The sequence below is a fragment of the Sinohyriopsis cumingii genome, chromosome 9 (genome assembly GCF_028554795.1).
Source record: "Sinohyriopsis cumingii isolate HCF-2022 chromosome 9, ASM2855479v2, whole genome shotgun sequence".
Classification (NCBI taxonomy): Eukaryota; Metazoa; Mollusca; class Bivalvia; order Unionida; family Unionidae; genus Sinohyriopsis; species Sinohyriopsis cumingii.
The window spans coordinates 50,845,375-50,869,163 of NC_142969.1; the positions used below are offsets into that span (position 1 = coordinate 50,845,375).

At 38.2% G+C, this 23,789-nt stretch overlaps 1 long non-coding RNA gene across 1 annotated transcript; it reads left to right on the forward strand.

Annotated features, from left to right (window-relative positions):
- Positions 1-389: 389 nt before the first annotated feature.
- Positions 390-22,650, forward strand: LOC149791800 (uncharacterized). The gene is made up of 5 exons (XR_016423212.1): positions 390-1,478; positions 1,984-2,105; positions 12,507-12,621; positions 21,983-22,089; positions 22,542-22,650. It is a non-coding gene; the product is annotated as an uncharacterized LOC149791800 (long non-coding RNA).
- The last annotated feature ends 1,139 nt before the right edge of the window (positions 22,651-23,789 follow it).

Sequence of the window (23,789 nt, forward strand, 5' to 3'; positions counted from 1 at the left end):
GAGGGAGACCTACCGATATTCTGCATATAATTATTTTAATGTTTTTCAGAGCGAGAGTATTGGGGCCTGATCTGTTCAATATATTTCTCAACTGATACAGCAGGTATAATCAGAGGCGTAGCTGGGGGGGGGGAAGGGGGAAGGGGAGTACATATGTCCCCGGGCGCCAAGGTACAGGGGCGCCAAAATGAGGCTTACAACGTTACATTATAATAAGTAAACAAGGTGTAATATTCAAAAATGTGATTAAACGGGGAGGGGGCTGGGGCGCCAATTTTATAGTTCGTCCCCGGGCGCAAAATATCATAGCTACGCCTCTGGGTATAATAGAGACCCGCCCCCCCCCCCCCCGAGTTTGCCACAGAGCGCTCGTGTAATATACGGTTTAATACAAAATACATGATTGTGGGCAGGAATATACAAAATTTGGTCGATATACATGATCGTTGGTATCTATTCAAACGAGGGCCATGAAATACATTAGCAAATTCCTACAGTATTTTAAGGCAGGCGATTACGAATTATTTAAACCACGTTTTTCATCTGTCACAGATTTTATAATCATTTTGAAGTGGCTGCTTTATCTCGAGGAAAACGAGCGGTAAGTGTTATACAAAACAAAATCTTAATAGCAATTTGATCACTTTTGCGTCATTTGACAGTAAGAATAGTAATAAATAGAGGATAATTTCTTTTCCTACGTTAGGCCTAATACCTGGTATGTTTTTTAGTGTGGTACACACACAAAAAACAACCCCAAAACAACACTAACAACATTTTAAAAAAACCACAAAAACGAGTGCCGTGCCGAAGCCACGGGCTAAAATGCTTTATTATCATTTTTTTTTATTTATAGCATCAATCACAAATTGAAATATATACAGTATTAGCGTTGGAAAAGAAAGTTTTCTTTTTGTTATATTTTTTTTTTCTCACCCTAGCGAAACACTTTCTGCAAATGACCTTAATAAAGAAAAATAATAAATTAACCTAAACCACTTTGAATGTCGACCGTATCTTTTATTTACACGGCATCATGCGCGGAAGAAAATACCAACTGAACCGGGATTTCAGACAGCAGATGAATTGAAGTTGATTCATTGAACATCATTAGCAGTTGTACAATCAAACAGATGCAACAATGAAAAGTGGAACTATGAAAAATCGAGAATGTTAGATTTGCGAAGGATTTATTCAGAATCATTGTCTGCTAATAGAGAATTCATGTCAGTTGCTGTGTCGGCGATGCCCACACAGCGCGCCGTCCAAATGTGAAGTTGCGTTTTGCTGACAGACATAACACTGTGCCATAATTTATCTGATGGCATGTAAAGAAGCTGCTTAAATTATAGTATTTAAAAGTTTCTTCATTTTGTAAGAGCTCAAGAAATTAATTCTGGTTTGAAAGACAAGATGACGGTAAAACTCAGAAGACGTAGCTGTACAGTACCGTTGGTGTTGGAGACATCATAATAAAGGTAACTGCGTTAACTTCGCTTTTTGTTTGGTAATTTGTTGGATATTATCTTTTGCTGATCTTCTTTGAGCTTGGAGTAAATTTTACATTCTGAACATTTTTATTTGCACTTATCTGCTTAATATGTATTGCTGGGATATCATATAGAATATGAAGTCAGTATAATGGTACTATATTACATATTTGAATGATAAAAGACTGGTAAATGATATAATGATAAACTACAAAATAAATAATTTGCCCAATATCCCAAATATGTTAATTAAAACAAACATTGAATGTAAATTCAGATATAATGAGCAGTTGTAAGAAGTAAGAAATAACATTTTATCCATTGAACCTGTTATGTGTTATCATCATCAGTTTTAAAATAAACACATGGAGACAAGTTTGCTTAAATTCTAAAATTAACACACACACACACACACACACACACATGGTATTTTAATCTAATACAGAAATGGTGACATTGATATATGCAGACCAATAGTTTTTTTCTTCTACAGATATAAATTAAAAAGCCTAATTCTGAGAGTTTCACCTACAACATTCATGATGGGAAAGGGCCACTAATTAAGAGCTGACATATGTGGAAAAAAAATACCATCCATGTTGAAAAGGGCTAGAGGTAATGTGAGAAAACATAATTTATCAATCTTATTTAACATTATTGTTGATATTTTATCTCAACTGGTCAAAAGGCTAAGTGGGTTTATGTAATGGTCCAGAGTGTGTTATTTATTTCACATCCCCTTCTGTCTTTCAACAGTAAGAAATTATCTACTTTGGAGTCCATAGTTCTGATCAATTTGTTTATATAAAACTTGGTTTTGGGCTTAAATCAACATCTTGGATAAATCTAATAATGAGGAAAATCCAAGTATATACATGTGATCATGTATAAGATTAGTTGAGTTTTTTAACCAGCCTAAAAGCCATACTTCCACAATATAGGCTAAAATCATTAAGTTGTCCTTGAAGTTTGATGAGTGTTAACCATTAATAATAATAAGGTGATCTTTCATCTGAGTATGTTACCACCGCATGCAATATTTATACATGTAGTGCAGTTTTTACTAAACGTAGAATACATGCTTATATAAATGAGATCTAGATTGAAGAAGTGAAGATGCATACAAATACATGAGGTTATAACCACTACTGCTGATTCAAGTTTGATCATGCTTGGCCATTGGGCTTATCGAGTCAAGTTTCACAATGATGCTTATTATGAGTGTGATAAAGGTATGGTAGTGAAGTGACCTTGCATCTGATTGGCAGAGTTTCTTATGATTTGCACAACAGTGTTTATGATCCAATTTAGATCTGACTTGTTTAATTATTTGCTTGTATGTCTGAGGCTATAAGCAAAATCTATGCATATAATGTGGTGGTTCTACATCTCACTAGCCATTCTTGCTACTGCTCTTAAAACTATTTCTCATTAATTTCATCAGACTTGGTGAATAGATTTATCTCATCAAGATATAGCAAAAGAGCAATTTTGTAAAAAAAATATTCATTCATATTAAACTCAAATTCTGCATCTGATTGGTTGACCTTGCAAATACTATAAGGGCTCTATTTCTGACAAAAAGATTATTTTGATTTAATGTAGCAGAAATGCTTATATGATCAAAACATTGAACATATTTGATGACAAATAAGAAATAGTTTTTCATGCAAATTTGATAAACATTGATAAATCGGTTCATATCATTAAAAGCTTGGAAGAGTTTGATTACATGCGAGACCATCACATATTAATCATTCTTTATTTAGAGAATTATTTTTGTCAGGATTTAGTAAAATATGTAAAATCAATATGGACTGGTTTTGTTATGTACAGCAACACTAGTTGTTTACTGAGTACTGAGGGAATTGGAGTAAGGCAAGGGTACATTGCAGTAGGTAACCTGGTTGACTTGATAACAGGATTTTAACACAAACATTTTTATCAGGAGTCTAGCATACTAACCATTGATTCACTGCAGATCCTGCCCCCATTAGTTACCTTTTAATACATAAAGCATTTGGGTTTTTTATGTCACAAATCCCATAGGGATTAAAATTAACATCATAGGTCTCACTGGATAGTTTCGTATTTTGACATCCCTCTAATTTTTAAGGTAGAAGGCATGAACCTAATTATCACAAGCCTAGCATTTATAAATTTACACATAAGCTAAATCTATAATGTGGTTCAGATTTACTTTGAGTTAGGCATGGAAATAGGTTGGCTTGTTGGTGACTGCCTGTCACAGTTAGATGAGCATTGGAGATCATATGCGTAACTTAGTCTGCAAATGAGCTGCCGACTTTTATTTGTGTCTGCTACAGAGGTAAATATAAAAAAATCTTGATGGTAGAGGGGTGATGAAAAGTATGCTAATTTGTTATAGTACTAGTGAACTTTATTCATGCATAAGGCACATACTGATTCTTTTAGTTGCCTTGTCACAGAAAAATATTGAAAATAGCTATTTCTAGTAAAAAATTAATGTAAAATGTACCTGCATCCTTTGACCCTACCAGAACCAAACTAAAAGCTCAAATTTGTGCAGCTGCTTTTGCTCATCACAAACATAATTGGGAGTATAACTGCTAACCCTACCCTCTAGCACACATTTCATTGATTCATTGGATTAAAGTCACGTGCACCTTTCGGTATGTGCGACTGTTTAGTTTGTACACGTTTGTGTACTTTTTGAATTTAGCGATTAACTTATACAATGCCCCCAAGCAAGCAAGCCGAAGCCCAGGTGCCCCAAAAGGTCCCGCCCAGGCTCTCGTCGCTGCAACCTTCTCCATCGTTGTACTCCGTTGGTGGTCTGTTTCTGCATCCTGCATCTCCTTCCTCTCTCATTTCAGGCAGTAACCGAAGCACACCAGCAGCAGTATTATTAAATTTTCGTTGCAATCAATGCCCAGTTCCCTATATTTATTGGGCTATTCCTGTACTATCTTGCCAAACATGTGATTGTCACATACGCTTCAGATATTCCTGAGTTGTGAATTTTCCTATCTTTTGTAAGGTCTATTAAATTTTGTGTACTTTGCGTACTTGAATTTTCCGGAAATTTTTTCACATCTAGTAGGCTTTTAGTAGCCCTTTATTTTGTTTTGGAGATCTCAATTTGGTTAAGTATTTCGTACGTGTGGCTTTAAACCAATCAGTGTGTTTCAGGGCCAGTAAGTTGTTGGTCAAAAGAGGGCTTTCGTGGGTCAGAATGAAAGCCCTATGTGGTAAAATTTGTTTGTAAAAAAGAAAAAAAAAAAGAAAAGAAAAGAAAAAAAAGGTGGGTAGGGAGTGTGTATGCTATATTTGTGTGATGGCTATAGACATTTTTGTTCGTTTTTCTGCTTTTCCCACATATCCCGACAACACACATTCACGCTCACTTTCTCATTCACACTTATAAGTAGATGTGGGGGGGGGTGGCCTTATTTATTTTGTTTGATTTCGGGAAGGCAATTCTTTTCATACTGGGGGGTGGGGGTGGTTTGATTATTTGAGGCATACTCTTTTCATTGTTTCTGCCTTCATTCCCCAAGGTCTGCAAGTGTCCTGTTCTTTCTTCTTTTACTGCCTTAGGACGTTTAACTTCATTCTGTGCCTTTTCCTGCTCTTCTTTATTTCAGCTCTTTCTGCCTTATCCCGTGTCCGTTTCTGTTTTGGTCTTCTTGTCCTTTTGATACTGCCATGTTCGCCGTGAGATGTTTTCTTCGAGGGAGGTGGTTTGATTGCCTTTGTTTCCCTTCGCTTTGACCACTTGGCTATTTACCTGTTATTTTTGTTTAGCTTAGCTATTTGTGATTTATTTTAATGTATATTTTTTTTATTTTTATTTTTTTATATTTTTTGTTTTTTTTTTTTGAACCTACGGGGCCTAGCATGCCATTATAATTCCAAAACAGTGATTTTGTAATATTCGTCCTTATCTGGTTTTTATTGTTCGGGTTATGAGCGGCGGTGTCAGTCTGTGAACCCACTAGCCCGAGCCGGCCGTCACAATTCCCAAACAGTGATTTGTAATATTTTGATTGGTTTTTTTCTTTTTTGGTTCGATCTTTTAGGTTTATTGGTTTTAATTTCTTTACATGGTCTCTCTTTATACCCAACCCTTCATTCGGTTTAGATTTGTCCCCTTTTGCCTATTTTGTTAATGAATGTCATGATGTTATTATAGGTCATTCCTATGTTATTGTTTTTTGCCACAAGTAACTCCGGGTATGTCCACCGTTCTCCTATTTGTTCCTGTTGAGATTTTAGTTCGGCCCTTTCCTGGTTGTATTTGGGGCATATATTTATTAAGTGTGCGATTGTTTCTGGAGTTGGGCAGTAGGGGCAGTTTTCGGTTGGTCCCCTTTTTATGTGTTTCCCTGCGCATCCTGCCAATAGTGTTTTACCTGTTCTTATTCTATTTATTATTGTTATATCGTATGGATTTTTGAAGGTCGGACTTTCGACTTTTCTACTTACTTTTTTCATCATCGTGTGTATTAGACTGTTTGCATCCGATTTTTCCCATAGCTCTTGCCACATGTCATTGATCTTGTCCCATGTTATTGATTTCAGTGACGCTGTATGCTATATTTTGGGCTTTTGGTTCGTTTGTGGCGTTTTTTGCTTCTGCATCTGCTTTGTCATTGCCTGGGATTATGGATGTGAGAGGGTATCCATACGAATTCAACGTGTTTGTTGTTTTTTTCAATCTCTTTAAGTAGCGATCTTGCATGATTAATCATATTAGGTCTGCTCTTGGATTGGTCCGTTGCTAACGATTGTAGTACACTGTAAGAGTCGCTTAGAATGACTGCCTTAGTTGTGGGGTATGTTTTGACGTATGTTAATGCCATTAGTATTGCCATGAATTCTACCGTGTATATAGCGCATTGGTCTGGGAGTCTTTTTCCAACGGTGACATCTAATTTTGGGATCACTATCCCTGCTGCAGTTTTATTTGGATTTTTGGTTTTTGATCCATCTGCGAAGATTTGCGTGTATGTCTCGTATTTGTTGTCAATGTACGTTAGTATTGATGCTCTTAGTCCTATCGGGTCATTTTGTTTTTGTCCTAGTTTACGTAAGCTAAGATCTATTTGTGGTGTGGGACAGGTCCACGGGGGGTCTGGGTAGTACCTTATTTTTTCTGGGTTGATATTTGCGATTTGAAATTTCCTTTTTAATTCTATAATTATTTTCCCACTAGGTATTTTTTTATTTTTTCCTTTTGTATCGAATGGTTTGTCGCATGCTAAGAGGGCTTGTAGCGTGAGGTGGTTGGGTTGGTGTATTGATATTCGAGTCGAGTATCGCAGCATCAATTCCTTCCGCCTTAGGTCTAGCGGGGGTTCTCCTACTATTATTAAGATATCTTGTGTGGGGGTACCATTTAGGACGCCGGTGCATACCCTTAGCGCTTTTGATTGGACTGTGTCTAGTTTCTTTAGTAACGTGGCGTTCGCCGCTCCATATACCTGGCAACCGTAGTCCAATTTTGCTCTTATAAGTGCTCTATATAGGGTAACGAGTGTTTTTTGATCAACCCCCCAATTCACCCCTCTGAGGTTTCTGTGGAGGTTGATGTCTCGTTTGCACTTCGTTACGAGTTCTTGGATATGAGCTGCCCATGTGAGTTCGTGGTCGAATACCATACCTAGGAGTGTCGCTTGTTTTTCGAATTTGATGGGTACCCCCTTTAGGGTTAAGTTTGGAGTGGGTGGGGGGTGGCCACCTCCCGGATTGGAAACTATGCCTACTGTTTTTAGAGGTGACAATTTAAATCCCCATTTATCTGTCCAATTTCCTATATCGTTTAGTCCTTTTTGTAAGTGCTTGGTCGTTTCTCTGCTGGCCGGGTTGCCAGTTTTCCATACGGCGCTGTCATCGGCGAATTGGGATAAGTCAAGGTGGTTGGGTTTTACCGCTGTTTCCAGGTCGTTTATCATTATATTAAATAAAGTTGGGCTGATTACGCTTCATTGTGGCGTGCCATTTTCCAGTTTGTATCGTTCGGAGTAGTCTTGTCCTAGTCTGACTTGTATCTTTCTATCGGTTAGGAAGTTAGCAATAAATTTGTATATATTGCCAGTTATTCCGTATGGTTTAAGTTTACTTATCAGTCCCTTAGTCCACATTAGATCATATGCTTTTTCCATGTCTAAGAAGATGGCTGTAACATATCTGGATTTTTAAAATTTTTCTCTAGATGCTAATTTGACAGCGGTTTCTAGTCTCATGAGTTGGTCTATTGTGCTTCGGTAGTTGCGAAACCCGCTCTGTGTATTAGCTAGTAGTCCTTTGCTTTCTAAATGGTATTTCAGCCTGTTGTTTACCATAATTTCCATTATTTTACATATATTGTCTGTTAGTGATATGGGCCTGTATGATTTTATATCGCTTGAGGGTTTTCCAGGCTTAAGAATCGGGACCACTACTGCCTTTTTCCATCTTATAGGTATGGTACCGGTTTCCCATATTTTATTAATGAGGTTAAGTGCAATTGTGACAAGTTTTTTGGGTAGGTTCTTGTACATTTCATACCCCAAAGTGTCCTCCCCGGGGGATGTGGTCTTTTTGCCGGCGAGGGCCTTTCTCCATTCGGCTTCTGTAAACGGAAGGTTTAGTGGGCCGTCATTATTTCCTGCTTCCTTTATGTTGTCAGAGTTGCTTTCCTCAAATTGCCTTTTATGATTTTTAAACTTATCCTCTAAGTTGGTATTGCTACACATGTTGGCGAAATAGTTTGCGAATAATTCTGCCTTATGTTTGTTGTTTTGTCCAGGTATGTTGGGGGTTATTGATTTAGTTTTGCCTCTCATTTTTTTAATTCTTTGCCACACCTCCTTCGATTTTGTGTTAATATCTAGTTTTGAGCAGAATTCTCTCCATGAGTTTTGTTTAGCTATCATAATAGTTTGTTTGGCAGTTTTTTCCTTTTCCTTGTAGTAGTTAAAGTCCCTATTATTTTTAGTTCTTTTGAATTTGTTTAGAGCTCTTTTTTTCTCTTTAATTGCTATTTTACATTCATTATTCCACCAGGGCACCGTGGGTTTGGGTGCTACTCCTTTAGTTTTAGGAATTGTTTCTTGGGCCATTGTGTTAATGGTTTCTATTAATTTGTCATTAAAGGTGTCAATGTCCCGGTGATATATGGTTTCTGGGTTGATTGAGTCACCTATCTGTTTGAACCTAATCCAGTTGGCCTGTTCGTATTTCCATCTTGGTGTGAAGGACGCTTTATTTTGAGGTATTCTAATTTGTATTTCTATATTTATAAGGTAATGGTCACTTCCCATAGGGTCGCTTTCATCAACTTGCCAATCAGAAATGCCTGCTAATCTTGGTGTGCATAGAGATAGGTCTATTGCTGATGTGTGGCCTGTTCTGTCATCTATCCGGGTGTGCATTCCGTTGTTTAGAAAAACTAAGTTGCATTTTTGTGCCCATTTTTCTACAATTTTTCCTTTAATGTCCGTCTTTTGACTCCCCCATAGTTCATTGTGCGCATTGAAGTCCCCGCATATTACCACCCATTCTCCACAGTCTTTAATCATTTTGATTGTTTCGTCTGCACTTAAATTGCGCTGCTCATTTGTTTCATAGAGGTTAACGATTAGTACCTGCTTAGTTTGAGCGGTTATTTTGACTATCTGTATTTCGAAGTCATTGGGCGGTCTACTATCTGTTAATTTATGCATTTCTGATGTAATTCCATCTCTAACAAAGGTTGCTAACCCCCCTCCTCTTTCTGTGGGGGATCGATGCTTTAGGTATTTGGTGTTGTAGCCTATGATGTTTGGGATACGTGAGGTATCATTTAGGTGGGTGTCCTGTATGCATATAACATCTGGTTTTCTTTCCTGTTCAAGTATTTTGTTATTTAGTTGGTCAGCGTGGGCCCTAAGGCCGCGTGCATTCCATTGCCATATTTTGATTTCTGCTCTGGAATCCATCTCTAGTGCAAAAAGTCTTAATAGTTTGTTTAATTTACTGTTGTTTTCATTTTATGCGTGTTTCCTACCAGTGAGGGTGCTACCTATTTATTTTGTTTTTGGTATCCTGATTTTTGTTTTGGCCTGCTTATAGTTTACCCCATGGGAGATCATATATTCGACTATTAGGGCTTCTCTAAGAGCCCTGGGGCATTCTGCGTGGTTTGGTTTGTGGTTACCACTACAGTTAGCGCAGTGCTGATTGGTGGCGCTACATGTTTTCCGGTCTGGGTGGTGAAGACCACATTGATTGCACCGGAATAGGTTTCCGCAACTCTTAGAGTAATGCCCCCAATTTTTGCAGTTGCCACAGAACCGTGGTTTGTTTTTGAAAGCAAAAATTTTTTTAGCCTCGAGTTTTTCGGCTATTTTGATAGTTTCTGGGGTGGCGCCCTTAAAAAAGAGTACCACTGCAGTGCTATCCTTTCCCCTTCTTGTTTTTAGGCGGATTGCTTTCTCTACTTCCTGTCCTTTACTCCTTATGTAGTCTACTATTTCATTGGTTTTATTTTGAGTTGATACGTATATGACTCCTTTGTTGTGTGTTTTTGGGGGGTTTGGGTCTATGTGTTGTTTTGTTCTGTTGTGTCTAGTGACCTGAACATTTATTTGGCCTATTCTTTCAATTTCCATATATTTGGCAATCTGTTGTTCAGTGGTGCATTTGATTATCAGCAAGTCGTCTCTAGTGCTTTTAAGCGTGAATTCTCCTTGGTGATGTTTGTTCAATTGCCATGCTATGGTTTTAAAGGCTAACTTCGTTATTTTGGAATTTACTCCCTTGACGAAGAGAGTCAGTTCAGCGGGGTGTTTCTTGTTTTGGATATTTTGCAGACTGGTCTTTTTTCCCCTGGTGTTTGTCTCTTTAGCTGACTTTGTTTCGTTGTCCATAACCGGCTTGCTGGGTCTTGTATTGACAGTTAGTGTGTTCCTTATTCTTTCTAACTGGTATTTGGGATTTGGTTTTCCTATTATTCTTACCTTTTGTTGAGTCGTGTGTGACTGCTTTATTTGTGGTAGGGTGAGGGCGTTCTGTTTCATCTAGTAGGTTCTCAGTTTGAGTCCCCTGGCTGCTAGTGTTTTTAACCAGCGTGGTTTGGGTTGTTTTTGTGCTTGTTGTGTATTGTTCCTCAGTTTGGGTACTCATGTCGGATGTAGTTTTGCGGTTACTCGGTAGATTGTCCACATTCTCGTTTACGCTTGGTGACAGGTAGAGTCTACTCATCGAGTCAGTTGGGGTCGAGTTGAAAATTGGCGTTAAGAACTGTATCTGTCGTTTTTCTCTTAGGGGGGATGAGACTGCTTCGGAGTAAGTTTGCCTTAGTTTATCTGCCTTTAGGTTGACCAGGCAGCTGAGATAACTATTTGATGATGTGACATTAATTTTGTTGTTATCCATCTTGAGTTTCTTTATTTGATGTAAGGTATATATGACGGGATATTTCTTTATCTGTCTTAACTATACTTTATTCTACTTAGTACTATGAAAAAGCAACAGCTGTAAGGGGATATGCAAATAGCTTTTATTCTGATTTGTGTAATTAATTATTATATTACTATTATCCAATTTAAACTTATTGAAAATTATTTTCTAGCCAAATGGTCAAAGTAAAAGGTTTTACTTACCCCGATCCAATTTTCTTTTTAAGATCTTTAGAGTTTTTAAATACAGCCTTCTAATTATACAAGTTTCATTACATTGGTCAATAATTAGTCACATGTGATGACACTTGTAACTAATCAAACCACAGCAACTGAGAGCAGACTAAGCACTGATATTTATATGGTACAGTGGCAATATACAGTCTGTCTGCTGCAACACATGAAACAAACTGGACAAATCTGAAAGCCTTGAATTTGACTTTATTTATCTGTATGGTAGAACAGAACCTGAGTTGAAAAGCTTTTAAAGAAAGACCTTGATATCAAACCTAATAATAACTGCAGGAGTTATATTATGGATAATTAACCATTCTCTCAGTTTCAAACTGGGCATTCCATCCCATGGGGTTCTAAATGTAAACCAAGTGTAACTGATATCCTAATGAACTGTAAAGACCATAGCAGCACAACAGCAGGGGACCAGGTATGTCCAGATCCAGAAATCACAGACCAGTTTCAAACTGATGATGAACCACATAAAAATTACACATCTGCTAGAACTTATGTTATGAAGATAACTTAAATTGCATTATTATTAATCCTCCTCCTCACATTCATCATAATTGAGATGCATCATATATGTTTTATTGTAAAATAGTTTATGCAACATAATTCAGTGAAGACCTTTGCTGCCAATTTACCAGTGAACCATTTGTTTCAATGAACATATTTTATGTTGTAACAAGGAGCATCATTTAAACATTATGATACACTTATCATACCTGTATATGAAATCTTAATACTAACACTTATACTTGCAATACTACTACTAATAAAAACACCTGCATTGATAATTTGATTATGTTCAATTGGACTTGTATCTAAATGATCACCAGCTGTACGAAAAGACATATTTTAATATATAGATATTGGATGGAATACTAGTTACCACAATTGAATAGTCATATGATAAATGATATATTATTTTAAACAATTTATATTTGCAGTGAAACATACTTTTACATTATTTTCACTTAAATTTCATTTATAGAGCAGTATACTCTGCATTCATTAAATTACTGAAATGGTTATAATACAACAACAAATACTGCAACTTCCAGAATCACAAAAATCAAAAGATATAAACAAAAACTTCCCTACATGTATCAACAGTTGTCACTTAATAGACAGAACTCTGAAGATTTAGAATAGGATGTTAACAAATTAGGTATTCAAGTTAAAAAGAAAAAAATACCAAGTAAGCTTACTACCAAAAAATCAAACAATAACAGTGAATTTTAGTACATTCCCAGGAAACAGAATATATGATTTTTCTTAACTTGATCTGATACATCTTAAATCTATAGAAAATGATTCATATTGTATGACTAAAATATTATGTAAACAAAAATTCCATCACTTTTTTCAGATGCAACTTGCATACCCCAACCCATCCTTCTTGATCATAAAGTATACCAGCATTCCACTATAAGATGGGGAGCTGTAGTGGCTCAGTGGTTAGCTTTCTGGACCTGTGAAATAAGGTAGGTTCAAATTCTACCATCAGACCAACCTGGGTTAGCTACCATGGTGTGTCCTTGGGCAAGGCACTATACTTAAAGTGCCTTGGCACTAAATAACTTACTTGTGTTGGTTTACCATAAAAGGCCAAACCAAACACAAAAAAACAACAACTTTAAAATATGAGTTTTGTCAATACTAAGTAATTGAAAATCATACTGAAGAAATGTTTTTGTTAATACAGATTAATGGATCTAAAAAATCTCTTTCTTCTGCAGGAGTTTAAAATGTTAAATTAAAAAGGTCATGGTACACATTGCCTTGTTCGTACACATCAGGCTCCGTAACCCATATCCAACTAAAAATTTTAGTAGAGTCTGAATAAAACATATTTTAATCTGGATGATAATATTCTTTCTCCATTCATATATTACACCACCAAGATTGATCCAAATAAGATTACATTTTACTATAACACTGAGGATGAGTATGCCTCTTAACAACTTACAAATGTGGAGAGAATGGAGTTAAACTGAACTTTGATTTCTTTTCAACCATAGCACAAGATGATCATTTATTATGAAAAAACCTGAATAAAGTTGGAGTTCATAACCATGACAGTCTTGATACAATATAAATTCAATATATTATTGTTGTCTTGAGGTATAGTTCTGTATATTACAATCTCACACAAGATCAGGGTATATTTTAGTACCATACAGTTAATTCGGGATTGTATTAATACCTATTCTGGTGAATGAACATTAAATAAGATTTACTATTTTGGAACCAGTTGCAATAAAGTTTACTAAACAAGAGAAAATATGACTTTACTATAATATCTAAAATGTAAAATCTGCAAACAGAATACTTGCTTGACTTTACACTTCAACTATATCATAATATTTATTTGAAATGAATTTATACAAATGGCATTAAATTGGGTTTCAGGCTGGTAATGACAATGGTAGTAGTGAATAGGGACGGTCTAGGGACTAGGGAACTTCCATGTTAAAAAGGGTATATCCACTCTGGGGACTATGTAATTTAACATGGGAGAAAAAAAAAAATATCCATTCTAGGGACAAGGGGAATTTAACATGGGAGAAAGAAAAAAAACTATTCACTCTAGGGACAAGGGAAATTGAACATGGGGAATAAATCGTGGGACTGTCTTGGGACTAGGGGAAATGGAACAGGGTCGGGACCCTATTTTAATAAGGTCCCGACCTGATGGGTCTATGAAAATGGAACAGGCGAAAATTGAAACAGGGAGGGGTCTCTATTTTTTTATTATTTTTTTAAACAAAAAAATAAAAAAAGGGGTAGGCAATTGAAAGTCAAGATCTTTTCGAGAGATAGGAATGGCCCTGAAAAGGGCCTTTGGTTTTATGTTAATATACCCTTAACATAAAGGGCATCTGTGACATCTTCTTCTTGACCTTAGGCTGTGCCTGACTGCAGGACCATAGATTAAGACTCTTTTGAGGCATCCTTGATGCTCCACATAAGATTCTTCGCATCCACAGGCTGGTGTCTGTCCTGTGGATAACTGTCCAGTTGGATCGGACATACATTGATATGTCCGTCCGGAACATCATCGAAGACACAAGCGTTGAAGATTGTACATCGGTCCACATGTTGGGGTGCTGAGTAACAGGTGAAGGAATGCAGTGAACTGTACTTATTTATAGGGGGAGGAAGGATTGAAACGGATTGAGTTTGTTGACCAATCCAAACACGCGTTACAAAATTCAGTCAGCCCACGTCCAATCCGAAGAGAGCAGTCTGTGACGTCACATAGTCTATATAGATTCGCTAGCGCCTGTGCGTAGTCAATCTAAGCGACAGTTTTTCAACATGACGGAAACTCAGAAAACGATCAGTTTGGGTGCACTGATGGTGGAGACTACCCAAGGGAACCCAGACTTACTTTCAGAAGAGGTGAATTGGGATTTTGTGGATTTTTTTACCTTGCAAGAATTTGTTCCTGAACCTTCGTCACCTTCTCCTTCATTACCGCACATGGAAAATTTTAGACAGAGACAGAAAGAAGAATTGGAGAAATTTATACAACAGCAAAAGGAAGCGGAACAAGCTTTTCTCCTACAGCAACAGCAGCAAGAAGAAGAGGTAAGAAAAAAACAAGAAGAAGAAGACGCAGCAGCAAAGAAACAAGGGTGTCAAAATCAAACGGTCACGGTACTGTTAGACATTTTAGTTAAGAAGTCTGAAACAGATGTATCAGACTTCTTTATTACGGCCGAAGAGAATACGACCTTCCCAAGCTAAACACTCCAACCCTGTGACTACGCCTACTGCACCATCCTTAGTGATTTCAACGAAATCATCATCAACAGTACGCAGTCCAGAAGTAGGCCTTGGCCATGGCAAAGGCTTAAGACAGTTAAAGTTGATTGTTTAAACTCACCCCTTACACCAAAAAAGGCCCTTTTCAGGGCCATCCACGTCTCTCGAAAAGAGATAGGCTTTCAATTGCCAATAACTAATAAAAACCATTTTACCCAATAGTACCTGTCTGTGTATGAGTGTGCGTGAGTGTAGGTTCTTATTTTAAAATCAAAACCCAAAGACACTTACCTTTTATAATTAATTTATTCTTTTATAAATATTTACAATTCACAATTCACAACAGAGCACTTTAAAAAGTTCATAGACTTATTCTGTCTCATTGTTCACTCTCTGTTTTTTTAATTTCTTCACCGTCATAGTCTTTTCCTCCTCTTCCTCTTCACTTTCTTCCCTTCTTTTCTTCTCCTGTTTCTTTTTCTTCACCTGTCTGTTTTCTTCCTCTTCTTCTTCCTCTTCCTCTGAAGAATCCCTCTCTTCTTCTGACTCTTCTTGTTTCTTTTTTGGGCAGTCTGGTGACCAATGTCCTTTTTCTTGACAATAATAACAGGTATCTTGACTTTTGTCTCTTCTAACCCCTTTTTTTTCTTTTTTGACGGTCTGGACACTCTGAAGACCAATGCCCTTTCTTCTGACAGATATAGCAAGTATCTTGACTTTTATCTTGAAAGGAAGGAGAGTAGTCCCTCGGCTGGTCTGAAGAGAATTTTCTAATGACCCCTCGCAAAGCTCTGATGAAACGTTCGATCTTGGTAGTCTCTTCCATTGTTGTGCTCAGTTTGAGAGTGAAATGAATAGTGAAAGGACAAGACACATACCCTTTATATACGCTGGTCTGCTATGACTATAAATTAATCCATGGTGTTTAAACTTTAGTCATTTGACTTTTTGCTATCGAGATGAAATGATCCAATTCATTTGAGAAGAAAGAAGAAGAAAGTAAGAGGCAGAAACGTGATCTATCGCCTCGTACTAGGGCGGAAGTCTTGGCACAAATTCATGCCAGTGATTTTGAAGAGGACATGAGTGAACCAGAATCCAAACCCTCTAAACAAAGTTTACCACCCTTAGTCAACCCTGAAAAGTACTATGACATTCGAGAGACGGAAAAGCGTCCCTCTAGAAAATTTAGAACTACGGCTTACAAATACACAGTGAAGTTTAAAGATTTCAAGTCTGAAGTACTGTTAGAGAAAGCAAAAGGGTTCATCACCGACATGTGGGATTCTTTGCTCACCACACTCAAGCGACAATGTCAACCCAAAGAAGATGATCGCTTGAGACTTTCCATACAACATGATGGCTTGAAATCCCCTGTTTGGATCGAGTTTAGCAGCCCTGCAGAATTGACCACTTCCAAAGTCATGGACAAGATTCAACACGTGCAACAATCTAATGACCAGTTTGACATCACCGATGGAAAAGCCACACTGGACATGACCCACGTCTCTCCTCCTCAAGGGACCGGACAATGCAGAAAGACCTTATTGGTCAACAACCTTCGCATTACCAAAACAAGTCTTGTCCAAATTAACAATTTTCAAGACCACATGTGTTTAGCCCGAGCCATCGTGGTGGGATGAACCTATGCCGACAAGAACGACACGGTAGAATGGAAAAGAGCCTGGGAGAACATTCGAAAATCGAACCGAGCCAAACAACGAAATGAAGCAGAACTTCTGTTACAACAAGCATGCCTGTCCAAAGACACATCCTGTCTCATTCTTGAGATGCAAAAATTGCAAGATGCCCTAGCTCCACGATACACCTTGAAAGTGCACCCTCAAGAAGTGCGCGGGTCTCTGTTGTTTCGAGGGAAAGACTTTAAGGATGGAAAATACATTCACCTCTATCATCACGATGACCATTTCGATACCATTACCACTATCACTGGATTCCTGGGATACAAATATTACTGTGAGAAATGTGACTTATGATGGTTATAATAATCGAGAGCAACACAAACATTGTGGATTGAAATGCTCAGGATGTTTGGCCTCTCAACCCTGTCTGAGCGAAGGGCAAGAACCAGTGCATTGTCCTGCTTGTCTGCGCACATTTGTCAGCCCTGCCTGTTACCAACAACATCTGAAGATGCAAGGTTCACAGTAGAAATGTGCTTGTCAACTCCTGAGATTGTGCCCAATGTGTGGACAAGGTCTATGTATCAACAGTACCAAGGCACACGTATGTTCAGGAAAGAAAAAATGTCACATTTGTCACTGCATTGTGGACTTGGAACACCAATGCTACATACAAAAATACCAATCCCAACCAGAGAAAGAGGATGGTCACAAGAAGAAGAAAGGCAATTTCATCTTTTTCGATTTCGAATGCATGCAAGAGACCAGTATTCACATTCCTAATTTCTGCGTGGCTCATCAAGCGTGCGAGAAGTGATTCAAGAACCTATCTTGAGTTATTGCCCTCACTGCAGTAAGATTCCTGGAGGGCGTGAAAAAATCTTTCAAGAACTGAACACACTAGCCGATTTCACACAATGGGTCTTAGACCCCATCGACAAGACGTGGAGCCAAGAGGACATCGAACATTATTATGGAGATTGTCATCACCATGCCACGGTGATGGCTCACAATTTCTCCGGATACGATGGACAGTTTCTTTTGAGATGTTATACGGAACGTGGCATCGAGCGTCCTAAAATCACTTTGAACGGAGCCAAAATCATTTTCATGCAAGTGGGACAAGTGCAGTTTAAAGATTCGATGAGCTACTTAGCCATGCCTTTGAGTCGAATGCCTAAAATGTTTGGAATGACAGAAATGGCTAAAGGGTACTTTCCACACTTTTTCAATACAGAAGCCAATCAACACGCCGTTCTACCCCATTTGCCTCAGGCTCACTATTACGACCCTGACAACATGCGTACTGAACGAGAAACTTTCTACGCTTGGTACCAGGCTCACGCCTCCGACCCTTTCGACTTTCAGGAAGAAATGCTAAAGTATCGTCGTTCCGACATGGACATTTTACGGCGATGCTGTGGAAAATTTCGAGAACTGTTCATGGAACACGGAGGGGTTGATCATTTAAAAGAGGCTTGCACCATTGCCAAAGCATGTTCCTTAGTCTACCGACAACGATTCATGCTTGAAAACACTGTGGCTGTCATCAGTCCTCAAACGACCAACTATGTCAAACGTCAATACTCGGTCAAAGCCCCATGCTGGTTGCATTACTTGTGCGACAAGGAAGACAAATGGATTCAGCATGCCCGCAACGGACAGGGCGAAAGATCATCGGAATGCATTCGGTCAATGGCTGGGACTTAGAAAACCCCAAGATCATGTACGAGTTTAACGGTTGCTTATTTCACGGATGTCCCGTCTGTTACCCTGACCGCGGCACTAAAAATCAGTTCTTACAACGAACCATGGAAGACTTGTACCAGGCCATTTGTCAGCCACGCCTAAAGTTAGAACAGGAAGGATAGCAAGTGGTGGAAATGTGGGAACACAAATACAATCACCGTTTGAACACCGATCCTGAGTTTAAACGCCTCATGGAAAGTTACCAGTTCATGGACCCCCTGAACCCAAGTAATAGTTTGTACGGAGGAAGGACCAATGCCACCTGTTTGCTGTACCAAGCTGACGAAGAGAAAGGAGAAGAAATCAAATACTTGGACGTGTGTTCACTGTATCCCTATGTGTGCAAATATTGTTGCTTTCCTGCAGGGCACCCACAATTGTTCACCGAACACATCGACCTAAAAAACATTCGACAATACGAAGGCTTGATCAAGTGCAAAGTTTTGCCTCCCACGAACCTATACCATCCCGTCTTACCTCGCCATTGCCAAGGCAAACTTGTGTTTCCTTTGTGCCGTACTTGTGCTGAAACGTGCAACCAAGATCAACCTTGTCATCACACCCAGGAAGAACGGGCCTTGACGGGGACATGGGTCAGCGTAGAATTGTTCAAAGCTCTGAACATGGGATACCAACTGTTAGAAGTGTACGAAATTTGCCACTTTCCCAAGACACAATAATTCCACAAGGGTGACCCCACGCAGAAAGGCATTTTCGCAGACTACGTGGATGCCTTTTTGAAACTGAGCAAGAAGCCAGTGGCTATCTGTCCTGGTGTCACACTCCCGAAGACCAAAAGACATTCAGAGAGAAATTCTGGGCACAAGAAGGCATTACTTTAAATCACATTGAGAAAAACGAAGGCAGGCGATCGTTTGCCAAAGTGATGTTAAATTGCTTGTGGGGTAAAATGGCACAATGACCGTGTTTACCCAAGACGGAGTATTTGACCGAACCTTCCCGCTACTTTCAGATGATTCACGACAAAGCCAAATTCATGAAACACGTGGACGTCGTTCGTGAGGATTTGATCTTGGTGAATTACGAAGAAGATCTGAACTTTGTAGAAGATGACCCCTTTGGAAATGTCATCATTGCAGCTTACATGACAGCTCATGCTCGCTTAAAATTGTACGAAGCTTTAGAACTGTTAGGGGAACGTGTCTTGTACTTTGACATGGACAGTTGCATTTATATCGATCACCCGAGTCAACAGCACCCTGACATCGAAGGAGACCGTTTAGGAGCCTGGACAGACAAGCACCCCGATGACAAGATTCTAAGTTTCGTTAGTGGTGGTCCCAAAAATTACGGCTACGAATACTGGGACAAACAAGGAGAAGTGCACACGAAGTGTAAAGTGAAAGGACTTACTCTGAATTATCGTACCAGTCGAGTGGTCAACTTTGGCATATTGAAAGAAGCCTTGCAGTCTAGAGAAAGTGACCACCTATCAACCCAACAAGATTGTACGTTTACCCACACACCACATCGTCAGTTGACCCTTGGAAAAAGTCTATCAAATTGTGTAGCAGAAGCGAGTGCGGCTTCCCACCCACTTTACTTTGCCGTATGGACATGTCGGTATAAAACATTGGTTGTAAGAGGATAGCCACCCACCAGAAGGATGACTTCGCCGCAGCAAGAATCGAGTGAGAAATCCAGTGAGAACTCCAAGTTCAAACCCTACCATTTTCCAGTCTTCTTACCTGACTATTGTGATTGTGCCCGTCGATTGGACACGTTTCAAAAATGGCCTACGGATAGGGAAGGATTACCTTCTTCGTATGTTTTAGCTAGAACAGGATTTGTCTACTTCGGACCCGAGTCAGGATTGGGATACAAAGTACAGTGTTTCGCTTGCGGACTGAAGTTACGAATGGATCTATGTATCTACAAAGATTCAGCTATTCTGGAACATACTCGATGGTCTCCGCACTGCCCTTACCTTTCAATGGCCTTTCCACCCATTAAACTACGGTACAATTATGACGGTACCTTCCAAAACTAGACGTAAACACATTGCATCCTATTTCATTGTTGTTTCTTTTCCACATAATAGCTTATTTTTTATAAAATGTTAAACTTTACTAATCTTTTTTCAAGATCACTTTAGTTTGCAAAAATATATCTTGTCATTTATTGGCATTCTACATTGAATTTTGTAAACTAGCTATAAACCTGACCTAATTACTCAACTTAACTGCTGACAGAAACAGTCTACAGTAAATGTATTTCATTTCTATAGCTCGATGGATAAACATTACATCTTTTAAAGCTGTGCACAGAATAGGCCGACATATCACGAGTCAGGAAAACATGGGGGTGGTATCCCCTGTGTCCAAAATTAATATCATTTTGAATAGAATATTCTAGTGACAATTGCCTCTTTTCAAATGGTAAGCATTGCTTTTTTTTATTTTCATCAATCTGTCAAATTCGGTATGCATTTTGCTTTAATATTTGAGATGGAAACCTTAGGTGCATAGAAATGTCAGACAGCATTGTACATCATGGATGGTGTCCAACATACTTTTATGATCATAAAACAAAATCCCATTTTTTAGTTATGGCCACTGATTTAAAAAATATTCATCCAAGCTAAATATAATAATAATAATAATGAGGACTTTGTATAGCGCCTAATCTTTAGAAGCTCTAAGCGCTTTGCAACATTAGACAACATAAAAACATACACAATGATATGATTACAAAAACAAACACCATGAAATTAGAAAACATAAAAAACATGCTGAGAATATTTAAGGTAGTTAACGTTATTAAGTCATTAAGTTTGTTTTTGTAGTCAGAATAAGTAGTTTTGAGAGCACTCTTGAATGGGATCACTGCGTCTTTGTGTCTAAGTTCAGTGGGCAATTCATTCCATGTTGCTGGGCCCTGGTATGCAAAAGAATGCTGTCCATGTGACTTTGTTTTCATAGTGAGAATAATGAGTATATGATTGTCGGAAGAGGAGTGTAAGTATCTTGCTTGTGTGTACACATAGGTGAGGTCGGATAGGTATGTTGGACTAGAGTCTGTCAGTGAAACGTAGCACAGAGAACTAATGTCGTGTTTGATTCTGGATCGAATGGATAGCCAGTGTTGGGTACAGAGCAGCGGGGAGGTGTGCTCTGATTGTGGTACTCTAAGTATGATCCAAGCAGCTATGTTTTGAACTTTTTGAAGTCTCTGCAGTAGATATTAAGATGAACCAGACAGAATTGAGTTACCATAGTCCAGTCTTGAAAGCAGTAATGAACACACAAGTGTTTTAGTGGCATCAACTGAAAGATATCTGAGAATGGAGCTGATGCGTCTCAGCTCAAGATACGCAGCCTTGCATATGTTCATGACATGTTGGTGCAATGTGAGAGTACTGTCCAGAGTAACACCTAGGTTTTGTACTGATTGTGTGAATTTAATGTTGGTGTTGCTGATATTTATTGTGTGAGGTAAAGGATGTGAATGAGAAAGTCTTTGATAAGTAAGTATGGCTTGATTTAAATTGTGTTTTTCATGTGACTTGCCAGAGATTTTTAAATGAATTGATAAAGTAACTTGAGACACATTTCAAAGTACATGTTTTAAAAATATTCCATTGATTATTGCTGGCATTTAGAAAAATGCAATGCATCCTTTGTTGTGAAACTTATTTTAAAACATTGTATTACTCATGCAGAAGCCTGCTTGAAAACTAATGGCAAAGCAAAGGCAAATGGAATGGAAGAGACCATATCAGAGACCCTCAAATATGCACCCAACCAACGCAGAATGATAAAAAACAAGGTAATCCAAATGACTCTTATTTCATCAATATTGGATTCAGTTTCGTCTTTTAAAGCATAGTATTTGCAAAGCGGATGCATTTCTAAACTGATAACAAAATCAGCTTATCCTATTGCCCAGGACTATCAGAGCTAGAGTCCAGCTAACTACAATATGCATATATCTTGTCTGATCAGACAAGTGCCTCCATTTGGAATTTTTATTCACATGAAATATTTGGATGAAATAAATTCATCTTTGTGCAAATTGATTGCACCATCCACTTGCCAGAAATGACAAGTAAGTGCAAAGTTATCTTGTATCATGGCTTAACGATAGTAAGGGAAGCACAAGTGCAGTGAAGAAAATTTCATACATTTTTATAATGCTGATTAACATGACTTCTGCATATGTAACTAGTGCTGAGATGATATGACTTTATTTAAGCATTACAATTTTGTTTTAATTTGCAGGTGCCTGAGCAGAAGAAGTAATAGATAAACTTTACAGTGGAGTTGGAGACTGATTCTGATTCATAATCTTAATTAAATCTAGAAAATAAACATTAAAGTCATATTAAAATATCTGTTGTATTGTTTCCTTCTTTCATTTTTCTCTTAAAAACAAATGTCTGAACCTTTAGTCTGTAAATTCAGTGGATTCCTTATCAGCCCATCTACTTTTACTTTACACCATGCTACTTTAAAAAAAAAATGAATTATCCCCATTGGGGTAGGTCCCCCCAACCCCCCACCCTACTTTGTCAACTTACCTGCCACATTTAAATCTAATGGAAGGCCCTGCTGTAAAGCCTGTTAGTAAAACTACCCAACAAGAGGATTTCATACATTTGCAACTCCTAGATGGATGGTAATGTTTTCATTTTTGTAATGTAGATTTGGACATTCTTGCCACCAGTATGGAATATGTGTTTCAGAAACACAAGCAACTTTCATCAGATTTGCATATAGGTTTTATATGTTGTGAGTATGTTGTAGGAAGTTTTTTTAAATAACATCATATGAGATGATGCCAGTGGAAATGGCAGAAAAGTGTCTGTATTGTTCACCAACTACACCTTGTTCTTACAAAATGTGGCTGTTACACATTCCCATGATGATGTCACTGACAGCCATCAGTGAGGAATGCCCCAACAAGCATAATACAAATTGCTTCCATTGTAATTGTTACAATTCCATTCTGACCACTCCGGTGTCCTAGTGGTTAGAGCGTCCGCCTCAGAAGCGGGAGGTCATGGGTTCAAACCCCAGCCAAGTCATACCAAAGACTTACAAAAATGGTATTAACAGCTACCTCGCTAGACGCTCAGCATTAAGAGGTTAGTGTTAGGACTGATCGGCCTGGTGTCAGGATAATGTGACTGGGTGCAACATCATACTACATGTTTGCAGCATGATGCCCCAGTGCTATACATCACTATAAACTGCCACACTGCAGACATCGTAGCAATATGACTGAAAAATTATTCAAGCTACGTTAAAAATCCAATCACACACACACAATTCCATTCTACGATCCAGAACCAACACTAATTCCGTACTACAGTTCTTGCATTTCAATCCAATTTTGCTTTTGAAATGTAGTGCCACTCAATTCATAATGAACCCATTCATTTCAAACACTCGCAAATACTTATTATTCCTGTCTACAACTGAAAAATATCTATATAAAAAAACGTGTAACTGTGTTTTATGCAAGGG